We start from the raw sequence: 16,105 nt of genomic DNA, 5'->3' as shown, positions 1-16,105 counted from the left end.
CATGCAACCTTCTATACAGTGACTTTGTTTTTAAACTAGCATAGGTATAGAAAATAATAAAAATGCAGTATCATTACTGGTCCACTATGGAGTTAAAAATAGGAAGATAATATTTTTAGTTGAAAATCAAAAGAAAGAATGTGACAAAAACATGACTGACACATTTCTTTAAACATGTGTCAGTAAATGTTACTTGTAAATTAGTATTTAGGTAAAACCTTTATTTGTTAATACTTGCCAACATTTGTAATGATACTCACTCTATTTATGTGCACATAAATACAATATTTATGTGCAGCGTAAAAATTACAAGTATGTTTTGGTACTATCCAACACACATTTTGGTACTATCCAACACACATTTTATGCCCTAACTGGGCAATATTATCCATGAAATATCCTCCATATCGAAATCGTTCTTTAGTATACTACCCTTCCCATCTTCAATTAGAGCCTATTCACACCTATTTATTTTGGTGAGTTTCCAGATGTGTGTGATGTGTCAACAAATGTTGACACACATTCTTGTGTATTTTATTATGTGTTATAATGCATTTTACTTCACATCTTAACAAGCAGCATAACACACATCAATGCACATCAACATGCATAATGTTTGCCTATATGTGTTTTCGTTTGGTTACATTGATTTTCAATAAAAGGTGCAAAAGTGTGAAACTAGTCAATGGTAGAATAAAAATTACATAGACAATGAGTTTGGACCACATACATATTATAGTTATATCCTCTCGCTTTAGAGTTTGTAGGCTGATTATGACTTGCATAACTGTTATATGATCTATGGTGATATACAGAGAACATTGAAGCATTAACATCAAAACCTTAACCATCTAAAATCCCTAACACAGATTTACAGGAAAACATACTGGGTTACATTTAATAAAGATTCCCTGAATTTTTTTTCCCCAAAGACTCCACAGGATTCACCCATCAGTTTCTGACAACATTCACTGTATTCAAGAACAGAGAGACACACCAGGTGGGACTTTCATAACAGTTATTTTTTCATAAAAACCGACTTTATTGCAATTGTTTGAAAAAAAGTTCATCCATAACAAAAAAAAATGTCCTTTTTTTATGGATGAAATTTTACTTAGTTTATAACTAGGGATGTTGACAGTATTCAAGGAAAATATGGGATCTTATGAGATACAAATATAACATTCACTTTATTAGTTATGCAGACCATGTAGCAGATTGGTGAATATCACAAATCTTGCAAAGACAAATATTACAAAAGTACATTAGACATATTTTCAGGTATTTGAGTTTGCTAATAAATCACCTAGTATTGAATGAAATGTTTACTTCATGCCAGAGTCATCTTTCTATTTCCTGCCTCAGCTGTGCTTTGGACTGGGCAAAAAGACATGATGTTACTTTTCCAGTTTCTTTTGCCCGGCCTAAATATCATGTTTGATGACCAGATCATACAACATGGCACAGAACATGAAAAGATCAGTGATTCTGAAAGGAGGTTTTGACTATTTTCAGCCTGCCAAGCATAGACTGTCTTGTCTTTAGTAGGCTGAAGCATTGCTCCATGAAAGATCCTATCTTTTGGTGTGCCCAGTTATAGTATTCATCTGCATGGAGGCCGTATCCTAACACTCCTGAAAAATAAAGGACAAAAATGTAATTAGTTTTCCCAATAACACCTATATAGTGCTTACTTAACATTTTGGGAGGTTAATATGCAAATTTGATTAGCAGAAGCTGTAAAAAACCCTGCATGTAGTTTTCGTGACATCTGGGCTAGGTTGATTTGGCTTATACAAAAAAACATAAGTTGTTTCTAGAAGCGGTAATTGATAACAAAATGAAGGGGCACTAGAATCCTCTCTATATACCCCGTTTCCCCTATAATAAGGCACTGTCTTATATTTTTGAAATGCCAAAATATGCCCTAGGTCTTTTTTTCAGGGGGATGTCTTATTTTTCCATGAAGAAGACTACAGTACACATTTATTGTTGAAAATCATTCATGTGCCATTCATTGTCCCCTTCTGATCACTCTGTGCCATTCATTGTCCCCTTCTGATGACTCATGTGCCATTGATTGTCCCCTTCTGATCACTCATGTGCCATTGATTGTCCCCTTCTGATCACTCTGTGCCATTCATTGTCGCCTTCTGATCACTCATGTGCCATTGATCGTCCCCTTTCTGATCACTCATGTGCCATTGATTGTCCCCTTTCTGATCACTCATGTGCCATTGATTGTCCCCTTTCTGATCACTACCGTATGTGCCATTCATTGTCCCCTTCTGATCACTGACTCACTTTTTTTTGGCTTCTACGGCCGGGTAACAGACTCCGTTAGGGCAGGGATCAGCAGCTTGCTTGTCCTTTGAAGTTACTTTCAGTTTCACTCTGCACTGCAGCCAGCATCGAGGAGTCACACAGAGGCACACGGTATCAGGTATCAGAGGATATCTTATTTGCGGGGGGTGCTTTATTTTAATTGAGCAAAAATCGGGGGGTGGCTTAATTGATGGGGATGCCTTATCATTGGGGAAACACGGTATTAGAGCAGATCCTACATCATGCTCAGCAGCAGAGAATCAAATAGAAAATACTAAATAAAAACTGGTTGCGTGAGTCTTTGAGAAAGCTCTTTGACTCCTCGTTCTTGTCTCTAACTTCCAGCAATAACTGAACTTCAAGAGTAGGAAGGAAACAAGCCATTCTCAAACAACATCAGTCAAAGCCCACAAATTAACTTCTAAACACACCTAAGATATACATTTAGAGGAGGTTCACCAGCATGTCATATTGTCAAGCTCATAGTCTACGCACCATATATCACTTTAGGACAAAACTGGCCAATCCAAACCCAGTGAATAACTTGAAATTTTAATTGGATGAATTTCTTGCAAATGGTCAACACATTTTTCATTTTTCCATTGGAATAATGGTTTGATGTAATAAATAGGTTTGATGGTACAATAAAGCAGTTTTCCTTTTAAAGAACAAAGGTTACATATTTGCATGTGATGATATTTTAACATTGGTAATTGTTTGATAAGTAAAAACCTCATTAATAAAAACAGTGAATTTTAAAAATAAAACCCTGGGTTCAAAGGAAGAATCTTGGGAATATGTTGGGTGCACCTTGGCAGTAACAATAATAAATAGACCCCAGTATACTTTCTAGAATTAAAATAGAGCACCAGCATGTAAACAATGTGTCTGAATAATTAAAGCTTTCTAGGACCAGATTTCTAGGAAGATTATTATGGAAGAACCTAGGTGACACAGCAAACCTGGAATGGATTTCTTAAAATCATTTGCTTTTTGGCAAATGTCCACAATCCTGGACCAAATTCATTTCAGGTTTGCTGGATCACCCATATTACTCTATCTTCGCCAGTCCTGGAGAGCTTTACTAAGTTTGGTCCGGAGGGAGAACTTTTAAACTTTACCTATGTTCCTTGTCAGGACTGAACTTCACCTAAAGGTGCTATAAAATTTATTACAATATTAGTAATTAGCTGCTCCCAGTAAGTGTTGTGCCACCATTGCTGGAAGCTCCAGATGTTCTCAGTACAACTCTATTGCAGTAGATGTTCACATATGCAGATTTTTTTGAGGGATTGTGGTAAATATAGTACAGAATTGCCCATGGCCACTGCAAGGATTACAATATAGTGCTAAAGAGAGAGAACTGTTTTGCAGTCATGTGACTACAATTTACTGGGCTCCTTCTGTCAGTGTGCCACATGCCCCCCCCCAGCCATTACTTCTCTAGTGGTCCAAGACTTGACCTCTGGAGATTTCTGGGCAGCTTAGGAGTTCTCATGTATTATCCCGAAGAGTCTCTATGTACCACTGGTTGGGTGATGAACATTTTATGGGGATTCTACCATCATAACCATACCATAAAAGTATGCAACATAAATCAAAGTATTATGATTATCAATATAAACAGCAGTGAAATTATGACTATAGTTCCACTTTACCCCTTTGGTTTTAAATAGTCCAACAAATGTCACATTTAGATGACATATATATTGGATTAAACTCAATAAGATATAATGCATTATTTTAACTGATTGGTTTTTCAGCTACAATTTGTTGTTTTCAGATCTCACAAAGAAAGCATATTGTTTAAAAAAATACCCACTATTAAGATGAAGGCTTGATAATAAAATGTTTAACTTATAAATAATGCTAAACATTTTACTTGCACATACAGATAGTTCTCCCTAATCTACTTTACACGTATTAAATAAACATGCTTAGTATTATTTTAAAGCTGCACAGAATGGTCTCAAATAATAATTCATTATGATATCATATTTAAGGTGTGAAAGTCAAGATGTTAGACAGTAAATTACAGCTCTTTAGAAGTATATTTTTTAATGATTCAACTATTATTTAGCTGTTTATTTGGCTACAGTGCTGCATACATGAGCAGATATCGCAAACTCCTAACTACCTGGTCACTTATTAAAATTCAGTTTATTTAATCACTTGAGGGCACCATTTTATGAGTTTTCTTTTCTGCAGCATAGGAGGAAGATAATGAACTAGCCATTAGTCTGGAAATATATGAGAAATATCTCAGCAATGCACCTTTTTTAATAGCCTAGCTAAAGTTTCTCCTAGCAAGATATTACAAAAAAAAACATCCTGAATTAGGTTTAGGATAAACACATTGTGACACAAATATTTCCAAGCTAAAATCTTCCATTGTTAAAAAGGAAATGTTTGTATATGCTACATTTTTACATTAATGGTGGCATTTAGGAAACATATATGAATGCTCCCAGTAATATTTTAGGATATCATCCATTTATGCCCCCAACTTTAGCAGTAAACACTCTGGGAAATAATATATGCAGAGGCATGAAAAATAAACTGACTGTGCTATAAGCAACACAGTTGCATGTCTTCAGTATATAGCTGTTATAATGTTACATGGGATGTTCTTAGGATTTGTTCACACTAGTATGTTGCATATACATGTTCTGAAAGTGTGCATTGTAAGTTATGAAACACAAAGCAGTGATTTGCAAAGATTTTTTTTTTTAATGACCCCGCACCTAGACATTACACTGGAATGTATTGCAATGTAGTTCACCAAAACGTAATGATGTGAATGTTCTGTACATTCTGGTATGTTGCGTTAACGAAAATGGTGCATGTCTGGTTTTATGAGCCTTGTGGCGCTCTGGCAGCCTAATTTAAAATAGAGCTTTTAAACTTTATTTACTGGAAATTACACTTTATCACATAGATATACAAATTACTTTTATTTTACAGAATTGTACAGTTTCAAGGCAGTGGTATGTGCCTTTCAAAAGTGTGTACAGTTTAGGTAAAAGTTTAAAGAATCTGTTGATTTGATACAACCTATACATAAACTCGTTACAACCTATACATAAACTCAATACTTAAAGTAAGTCTGTCAAACAGCTAGGATATTCAAACTGAGCACATACCGAAAAATATCCTATACAAATCCACACTACATTATTTGCATTATTATAAGCGGTAGAGAAAAAACCTGACGTGATATAAGAATCAGCATACCTATTTTAGTGTAAAAAGGCTTGAAAATTTAAGTCAACAAAAAAATAGGTCAAAATTGTTCCCCATCAATATGAGTTAAGCATACTTCTGATTGCTCAAAAAAAGTCAGACAAGCGCTGAAGGAGGGACAGGGCTTCTGCACATTGAGAAAAAGAAAGTTCATATAATTTACCGGTAAACTGTTTTGCCACAGCAAACTTGTACAAAGTAAGCACCAGTTAAAATCACTTGATAAAAAAAAGTCTCAGCTCACAGTAACTGAAAAAAAAAAAAAGTTTGTTTGCTTTTTTTAACCTCAGTGAATTGGATTGGGCTGCTTTTGCAGTATGAAATCCATGCTAATTTTAAAACAAAACAAAAAAAAATTCTCTGGCAAATTTGTGCTGATATACAATGTCACGGGGACTGTCTGTACAGATCCCACTTTTAAAATATAGTATATAGCTTTAAGGCATCATTCTTGCGTGTTATTTTTTTGGATTTGTGTATTTTAAAATGTTTTCATTAAAGATACATAAAAAGACCCAGATTTTTTAATAGTAGCATTAGCCTGCAAATGTCAAGTTCACAATTTTGCAAAGTTTCTGATTTTGCCATCGAACTGAATTTTCTTGCTTACTAGTTTTAATAAATGTAGAGGGCCCTAAAGGAAACAGCTTCTGTTCTAATCTATTCTTTAGAAAAAAATGTATATATATATATATCGTCACCACCTATTCTGTTTGGCTCTATTCTTTTCTGTTAGTTGTTATTGCTAACCAAATTTACCAACCTTTTAAACCCAGCTCCCTTTTATTTTTATTTTATTATTCTATTATTTTTCCATTACACAGCTCACAACACATTTTTTTCACTTGCCAAGGATTTTTCAATAAATTTATTGTATTTCAGGTCTGCTGAATTCAGAAATGAAATCAGTTTCATTGAATTGGCTCTAGTTCTTGTGATACAGGAATCGGAATAGTCGATTTTACCAACAACACAGCATATCATTATCGATCTTTATTTACACCGATGTTTAGCAAATTTATAAATTAAATGTAGCATTATATTCATTAAACTTTCATTTGCCTTCTTTTTAATCATATATTTTCTTTTTTAACAGAAATAGGAGTTCTTCACGAAGAAGTTGTTTTAATGACCCTAATGTATTTTCCTACATTTGTGGTGAATATTCTCAGCAAAAACAGAGAAGAAACATTACAGAATTTGTGAAACAAGCATATCTTGCATATTTTGGTATTAAACTGAGGGATTAAGATAAGTATTGTGCTCCCCATATGGTATGCAAAACTTGTGTAAAGTGTCAGATTTGGAATCAGCAAGACGACCTGTGCCGCATGGTGCTGATGTTCCCATACCAGTGTTCAGTACACTCCCTGATATTCCTGTATCCAACATGGAGGATATACAGGGTCTGGAGTGTAATCCAGGAGTTAGCAGTGGAAGTGAATATGAAGGAAGTGTTTCATCACTAAGTCAAAATAAGCATCTGAACTTTTAGCATCCAGGCTAAGCATCCAGCATCCAGAACTGTCAGAGACCGGAAGTTAAAATAACGGTTTATAGGACAAGAAAGGTGACACTCCTACCATATTTCAGTGAGGATGGAAACTTTGTGTACTGTTGTAACATCCCTGGACTACTTGCCCCTATGGGATTACCAGAATACCGAGCAGAAGACTGGCGGCGTTTCAGACCGCTCCACTCAAAGTTTGAAATCTGTTTTACGGCATAATGACAACTACTATGCATCAATTTCAATTGGTCATTCAACAGAACTTAAAGAAGAATATGAATATATCAAAATGGTCCTAGAAAAGCTTTGCTATCATGAACACCAATGGTCCATGATTGGTGTTGATTTAAAAATGGTGAACTTCCTACTTGGACAGCAAAGTGGATACACAAAGTACTCATGTTTCATCTGATTGTCGGATAGTAGAACAAAGCAGGATCACTGAAAAAATGTGACATGGCCTCCAAGGGAAAACATGAAAAAAGGTGCAGGGAACATTGTTAAACCTTGGCGATTTCAGTGAGGAACAAGGGGAGAGGTTCTATCAAGATATAAAGGTGATGGAAGAAAGGTATCAGGGCAGATGGGATAAACATATGATGGCAGACTACTGCTGCAGCCTTTACCGTGATTGTCCTGATCATCACCATAAAAGGAAATAATACAAATGGAGTTTTTCAATGATTTCTTTGTGATTAGTTCTGTAAATATACTGAATATAGAATATATTGATGTTAAGTATTTTAAAATTTTAAATTTGTATACGTAGGCATATCTAGTTTAATTTTGCTTGATTTTCATGTTTCACTAGTATTCAATGAGGTTAATATTGAAGTCATTTTTTCAAAAACTAGAGCTAATCCAGCAAAACAAACATCATATTTGTAATCTGTGCATCAAAAATAACCTAAAATGGCTTTAATCTGTTTTGCAAGAAAATGTTTGTTGACCAGCGTTATTAAAATATAAAAGCTTTTCCCCATTTCTTGTGCCAACCATGCAAAGTAGAAAAAGACAGAGAAGCAATAGGTGAATTTAGCTGGAAAAAAACCCTCATAATTAGGAAAGAAGGCATTAAAAACGATCCTCACTTTTATTCCTATGAGTTTAATTTTTTGCCATGTTCAAACTGTTCAGTGGTGGGTAATGTTGGTGCTTGACTGTGATAAATGCAAGGCCTGGGTCCAATGCCGATCCTTAACCAGATGCGATTCCCCAATCGGTAAGCTTGTTGTGTTGTCCCTGCACTCTGTTGCCCCCAGGACATAGGTACGCAAGAAAGAACCTCTGGGGGTACAAGGATTGGAAAATGATCAGTAAGCTTGCTGTAGCCACCAAAGAGCTGGAGGCAAGCTGTCTTGGTTAAGGAAGAGCTTTTTTCCTGCTATCAGAGCAGCATCCGTGAAGAATGGTGATCTAAATATCGGTAAGGTAATGAATATGGATCAGCAGTAGAGGTCAAGATGGTACAGATCCATAGAATGAATAAAGCAGAATCAGGGAGATCCTCAAATTGCATGTTCTCTAGTACAGCTTACTCTCCAGCAAGAATGGTGAGCAGCTCATTACTGACTTCCCTAATTAAAAAAAAATTGTAATCCAAATTTTTTGAGACTAGCAGCAAGTGTCAGCATTGACTTAAATGATTCTGTTTTGAATTGATCCCAGAATTACAGCTTTTAGGCTATAGCGTAGAAATGTCTAGTATACTAATAATTTAGTGGTAATTCAAACAGAAGGTACACTTTCAGGATGCTAATTCATCACAACATCTAAATGTTAACTATAGATAGAAAATCTAAACTTTGAGTCCAGGTCTGCTGGACTAGTCTGTGACTGAATAGTAACGAAAAAAACAACTCATGAAGTAATTTCTGTGTTTTCTCCTCCAATCCATAAACTCTGTTTGATTCAGAGAACTGTGCAATATAGTAAAGCCTGAATGGCTTATGCGGGTTTCTCTCTTCCAGACTGCTGTTTTAGAAGTTAATACACACCGAGGTACTGTTTAAAAATGCATATTTTTTTGCTTAACTGGATTAAACAGGGAAATCTTTTGAATCAGACTTAACTTACAACTTCAATGAACTATAAAATAAGTTGTATCAGTTATGGCATACTGTCATCTTTTCTGTCTTTTGCAGTGAAAATAAATATCATGTTATTAGGGTTCAAAGAAAAAGGAATATTTTTGCAAATTCAGCAAAACCAGAACATGCTGGTCAGTGAATAAATCACCTCAGCTAAAAACAGACAAGAATAGACATAAGACACCAGAGGTAGATTACAACAACAGTGCCAGTTTATGTCACTGGACCTAAACCATTTAGCCAAAGGCAAACATCATCGGCAGACTATATCTCTGGGACCTAACAATGAAGCCGCAGTCAAACATAAAGCCAGACCAATTGAATAGACCTAAACCATGTAGCTAAAGACAAACATCAGAGGCAGCCATGCCTTTTGATCATGTCAACAGACTCATACTTTGTCACCAGAGAATGTCACTATGAAAACACAAGATCAGATCATACTGACACACATTCTTCCCAAACACTCTTGACTGGAATGTCCTCTACCTTTTTGGCCATTTAATAAAAAGTACCTAGAAACATTTTTACGCACAAGGGAAATCACAAAACAGAACAGACATGAATGACCAATGGAGACTGGCTATTGAGAAAAGTATGGCTGCAACTTTGAAATGTATGACTGATGAGGCAGAGTTGGATATGGGACTCCATTAGCCAAAACTGGAGAAGTGAGTGGCTGAAGCTGAAGGTACGGGACATGCTGCTGCTTGTTTTCTTAGACTGGCAAGAAACATTGTATTTCTACAGAAAAAGAAATTTAAAATCGGTAGGACCTATTAGGGTTTGTCATCATAAGAAGGCAAGATAGTTGCTAATGGCAAATGCTGTGACTTTCCACAGAGAGGACAGAGAACATTACAAAGAGATATTAAAGACATCAGTGTGGGTTGCTGGGATTGGTAGTACCCACTAGATCTATGACCTATACAATGTAATCTAGGTTGGTAATCTACAGAACTTGGTACTGCAGCACTGTGATAAGACTTTATAGATTGGATCTCTAATTAAAACTATCTGATATTAAAGATTATGGAATATGGTGATTTGTGGGAAAACCTTAGATGATGGGAAAAAATGGATGTCATTTTTAAATTCAGCTCCGCAAAAAATAAGGGATCTGATGAAAACTTTGGAAAAAATTACATTGCAGGCCTGTGTAACTTGGAGTGGGACAAAATGGGCAAAATCACTGGATTGGGGCTGAAGGCAAGTATAACACTGTGCACATTTATTGCAATCACTGCATTGATTTTTACTGGGAACTTCCAATTATTTTATCATTTCTAATGTGAGTACCATAAAATGTTTACATTTTTAATCTCTATTAGTTCAATGTTAATTTCTAATTATCTAATGCTAATTTCTAACACCACATGCCTCTCAGCCTTCCACTACAAGATACCGATGAATATGTATATCCAATAGTCTCTAATAAACCTTTAAGGCATGAGTAAACAAAGCCTACCTTTTTTCATATTCCACTTATGTAGATTTAATTACTTCTTTATATTTTGCAGTAAGATAGACCTCTTTGTTATTTTACTCCATCTGATAGAATAGTTAGACAAATGCCAAAACTTTGAGAACATAATTAGGTTTACTACAAATATGGAAAAATTGTTTATATATGGAAAGTATTGTTATATAGGTTGTTTGCTATCTTTTGCAGCAGATAACATATTTTGCTGTTTATGTTAATAGTCAACCTTTGCATTATGACAATGTTTGGCCACATGATGGTGAGTAGGTGTGATTTTTCTGTTTATTATCCATTTATCATAGTAATGACCTGATCGAGTTTAAAAATGTTATTTTAATTTGTCAAAATAAATGTTCTAATTTGGGAACTGACTCCTTTAATTTGATAATAGCTGCAATGTGACTTTTGTGTTTGCTTTTCTTAGGAAATAGTTATTGTAGCTTACACAAGCAGCATTTTGAACTGACCACCTTATTATCTACACAGTTTAGGAGTCTGTGGAGCCAGTGCCTTTAGCAATACAGAAAAAAAGCATAATTGTATACAAATATACTCTAGCAAACGGTAAGCTGTTTAGTGGAAATAATTGGCTTCCCTACATTTTTCCTATATGCCTTTTATTCTTTTATTGATATTTATTATGGGACTAAGGAAGAGCCAGTGTCATGGATGTATTACAATGATTAAAGGTTGAAAATAAAATCACATATTTTTCATGAACATTGTTTTATCTATCAGAAATAACGTGCTTGTTTTATGCTAAGATAGAATTTGATTTGTCAAACCTTCATGTTTGCAGTTAATTTTCATTTGTGCATTTTTAGATGTAGCTGTTGCTACCTGCACCCATTTTTAATGGGTGCAGGTAGCAATAAGCCTGAGCAATATTAATTTTTATGTATGTTAGGTGTAATAATGTAGGCTGGCTATTTTATTAATAAATAATTACAGAAACAATTTGTTAATGGTGGAGGAGATCGGCATGGTTAACAAAGGAAGATTTGGACTTTCTGACCTTGAAAATACATAATATTTTTGTTCTGCAATGTATTCAGTTATTTTATCAAAGATTTAAATACATACTGTAGATTAAGGCATTTCTGTTAATTTACTCATCCTTAGAAGCAGCTTCTGTGAAGAGCATCTAATGTCCATTTGAACATGCAAACCAAATAATGGCTTTATACTGGGTGAATATGTGGACAACTCAGTGAGTACATCCAGGCAGCAAGCGTGCTGCATCTTTAAACTTACTAATTCAATCTAGCAATCAATCGAGCAGCACTCACTTTCAGCGAGCAGATAGCTCAATCTTCACTATCGTGTATCTTAAATCTCATGCAATAAAAATTTTCTGCGTATCAGTCCCAACTACCTTCTCACTCCTTGATCCCCCAATTCCTGCAAAATCATTGTATAAAAACTTTTCCCCAAAATTCCAACTAAACAAGTATACTGTCTTTGTGCATGGATTCTTTGATGTTGCAGGGTTGTAACCTTTGTATGCATATTCCTAAATAAAAATACAGTTGAAGACTACATCCATACTGTCCACTAGACCCTGTGGGAGGGGTTGAACAGTCTGTAGTAGTAGTATGAAAAGCATGTTAGGTCAGGTTGCAAAAAGACAACTAGTTAGATGCATTTAAGGTCCTTTGATATTTTGATATGTATGATATGATAATGTATTATGTGTGTGTAAAATACATAAATAAAACGAGTGGCATGAGTATATACAAGAGTATATGAAAAGATCAAGAATAGGTAATCATATTTGATAGGTATAAGAATATTTGTAGGTAATTAGAAATAATTTTAGGTAATTATAAAAATAAACACTTACTGAATATTTAAAGGATTTTCCTTGGGTAGAAAATAGAGGGTTTTCCTTATATGCATAGGATCCAGGGTGCCCTAGGAAGAATGTAGGAATTCCCCCCAATCTACATTTTCCCAGACAGATAACTTCTCAGAGCACTACAGCCAGCATCACATTGCTGTACTCCCTGGCAAGCAAGCATAGTGGTAAAGGTGACTGGTCCCTTTCATAGGAAATGTCTTTCTGAAAGAAGTTAGGTACCTATTTCTGAAAATACTGGACCATGGGAACAATATAAACAAATTAAAATTTGCATTCTTTGCTTTTTTTTCCCACTGACCTTACCATATTCGACCAAGATTTCTGTGTTTCCATAGAACTATGCAGTTTCTACTAAAATTCTAGCAATGTACAATTGAGCAATAGCACACATCCAATTTTTTAGTCTTTAAAAATATAACCAATGAGCCCAAAGATTACTTAGGCTGCAGATGGGGTCAATTTGGGCTTAAATAAACCCAGTTGCAATAAAGGTGCTGCTCAATTTGGGTTTAAATAAACCCAGTTGCAATAAAGGTGCTGCTCTCCAACTCCTGCCACCCTCCAGCACCCTTTACAAAGCTTTAGCACATATTGCAAGTGTCGTGTTCCCACCCGGCACTTTTCAGTAACCACTGCTGCTTTTGGGTGGTTACTGAAGAGTTGGGTCACAATACAGGGACCGCCAACCACCTACAATTTCTTCCAACCCGGCTTAAAAAAATGCCTGACTTGAACACTGAAGTAGTTATTGTTCATTAAAATAAACAAGGACTGAATAGGACCTGAATTTCTACTGTATATTTTTGATGTCAAAAGATTGCCACATCATGGACACCACCATGATCATCAACTAAACACCAACTTAAAATTGAATAACAAATGTAAAGGTTTAAGGTTCACCCCCTTCTTTCCGTCAAAATGTATTACTTGCTGTTTTAGCTACTCCAGTTCTAGGAAAATATATTCACATGTGCTTAAAGTGAACCTTACACTAGAATGGATCTTCTGCTTACAATTTATATGCCTCTTCCCTTAATTATATACTTTCTAAATGTAGAAAAATAAAATAAAAACAGAATTATACTTTCCCTAAATTTTATGTATTGCTGTGTGTAACTTGTCTTTCTTGTAAAACTCTTGTAAAACCAGATGATAATCTCAGGAATTAGAATATCTACATTGCAAGGGCATAGTTTCCGGAAACTTTGGCTCCTGTGCATTTTCACAAAAATCTTTTTAAAAAGGATAGTGACATCATCTACGGGAGGAGGCTGGGGTAAATTACATTAGTCTGATTTTTTGGTGAAAGTGTCCCTTTCATTTTACTGTGAGGGCAATTTAAATTAAATAAGTTTAGTTACAGAACATAACACCTAATATCACCATCTTCAAAATAGTGTTCTCTTCAACCCATTATCCAAACTTTATGCATTGAGGATTACCATGGGGAAAGCACATTTCAAAATGTGTGTATTACTGTAGATCAGTGGACGTCAACCTTTTTGGTTCCGCGAACCACTAAAATCATCGGCTCCTGATGGCGCATGCGCGAGGAGCTGGGTGTCACTCAAAGGGGGAGAATCCTCCTCCAGAGTGACATCATTATGACATTATCCTGCCCACTCTCCCATCGCTGATCGAAGCCTGCGATGGGAGAGTGGAGGGGTTGTGTCCCTCCAGCGGGGTCCGTCTCCTGACCCCGCTCGGGGGTGCATTGGCCAGAGTGGCAGACCCCCAAAATTTTTTTGCAGACCACCGGTTGGCGACTGCTGCTGTCGATGTTGTACCTGGTTGTTTGAAGTATTCAGTTACAGTATTATGAATATTTTATTCAAATTATGGGGAGTAAAAGCCATAAAGATGTACCGGCCTCTGGTAGAACTTCTTATGCTATGTTCCATGTGGTGTTCCATGTGGTGTTCCATGCGCAATCAAATCCACCTTCATGTGGACAACATGTCTAGATTCAGTATTTTCAGTGGTGTCAAATGTTCTTAGATGTCAGAGATAGGTATATATTACCACATAAATTAAAAAAATCATGTAGTTTACATGATAATTTATTTTATTAAATGATAATTTATTTTAAATAGGGTATTCTAACCACACAATGATGTGCTACTTGTGGATTGCACTGACATGCCATTAGAATACATATAACTCAAGGAATATATTTTATCATACAAATAAAATGTTTCTGTCTTTGCACTATATAAAAATGTGAGAAACAAATCTATTCAAAATTATATAATAAAACCTAACTGCACCAAAACTTTTTTTGTTCTATTTTGTATAGTTGCAGTGTTTTGTTTTTTTTCAATTTTGTGTGTCAGGCTACGGAGAATTTTTTCTTTTTTTGGTAGAAGTCATTCCAGAGATGGTGGGTTAAATCTCCTCAATGGACACATATATTAAAAAAAACAATTTGTAGTAGAAGAATAAGGGTTATTTTTCCTCATAGTTCCTGTCAAGGTGTAGGATATCAGGCAGAACAAAAAGCTAGTAGGTTTTAATCTTCCATGTTCTTTGTGAAATAAAAAAAAATGTTTTGGCTTGTGCTAAAATGCACTAGAACATAAAATAAAACCACATTTAAATTACAGTACTCTGCAGAATGAGTTCTAATGTATTGATGGACTTGATGTGTTAAATAATATGTGTGCACAAAAACAGTTGGCATCTATCAGTTTGTATGTTTACCCTACTGAAAACCTGTCTAAAGATTTGAATCCATTAAATGCCACAGTACAAGAGGGGTGCTGGGAAGTTCCAGGCTTTGCCGAGAAAGAATTGTCCTAATTGCCTCCTTCAGCTGGTCCAGGAGGTTAGCATATTACTGTCCGGTGATTCTAGAGCCCTGAGGTAGGTGGTCCACCAACAGAATACCACCTTTGTCCTAGAAAACGGACGCCATGACTTTTTTGGGCGATTTCTGGATTTGGAACTTGTTCAGCCGCGGGGACCCGCTATGGCGCCATTCCTCTGACTGTTCCTTGGTTTCAGGATCAAAGATGTGGAGCCAGGTTTCATCCTTAGTCACTAACCAAGCCAAAAAGTCCTGTGCAGCTTCAAAATGGGTGGATGCTTCAACTCGTTCCTTCTTTTGATCACTGTTCAAACATTTCAGCAACCACTTCGCTGAAAGCTTGTGCATGGCTAGAATAGTGTTGATAACAAACCAAACACACTCCCGTGAGATGTCAAGTATGTGGGCTATCTTTTTAGCGGACATTTGTCGGTCCTCAATAATCAGCTCATGGACAGTGGTCAGTTGAGGTTGGGGAGCGCCCACTGCGGGGCTCATCTTAAATGGTGAAATGCCCAGTCTTGAAACGAGATATCCAGGTTTTGACAGTGCTGTAGAAAGAACACTTCTCCCCCAGTGTTTTTAACATCTCCATGTGAATGTCCTTTGCTGACTTTCCTTGGAGAAACAAAAACCTCATGACGGCCCATAACTCCAACGACGTGAAACTTGCTTGTGCCTCTGCCATCACAGCTTCTCACTAAAAGAAAAAACAGTTTTAGGAATTGCAAAGACCTGATATTTGCAGGGTTACATACTAAGATATTAGGCTGTCATATGCCCCCAC

General features: G+C 35.9%; 1 long non-coding RNA gene across 1 annotated transcript in view; it reads right to left on the bottom strand.

The window, feature by feature from the left end:
* Positions 1 to 1,007: 1,007 nt before the first annotated feature.
* Positions 1,008 to 16,105, bottom strand: part of LOC140329231 (uncharacterized) — a 55,631-nt gene continuing 40,533 nt past the window's right edge. The window contains exon 3 of the long non-coding RNA XR_011920441.1: positions 1,008 to 1,634. This is a non-coding gene — a long non-coding RNA (uncharacterized lncRNA). The remainder of the gene's footprint in view (positions 1,635 to 16,105) is intronic.

The sequence above is a fragment of the Pyxicephalus adspersus genome, chromosome 4, assembly GCF_032062135.1.
Source record: "Pyxicephalus adspersus chromosome 4, UCB_Pads_2.0, whole genome shotgun sequence".
Lineage (NCBI taxonomy): Eukaryota > Metazoa > Chordata > Amphibia > Anura > Pyxicephalidae > Pyxicephalus > Pyxicephalus adspersus.
Note: the sequence above shows the minus strand (reverse complement) of the source record. Positions and strands in the feature narration are given on the sequence as shown.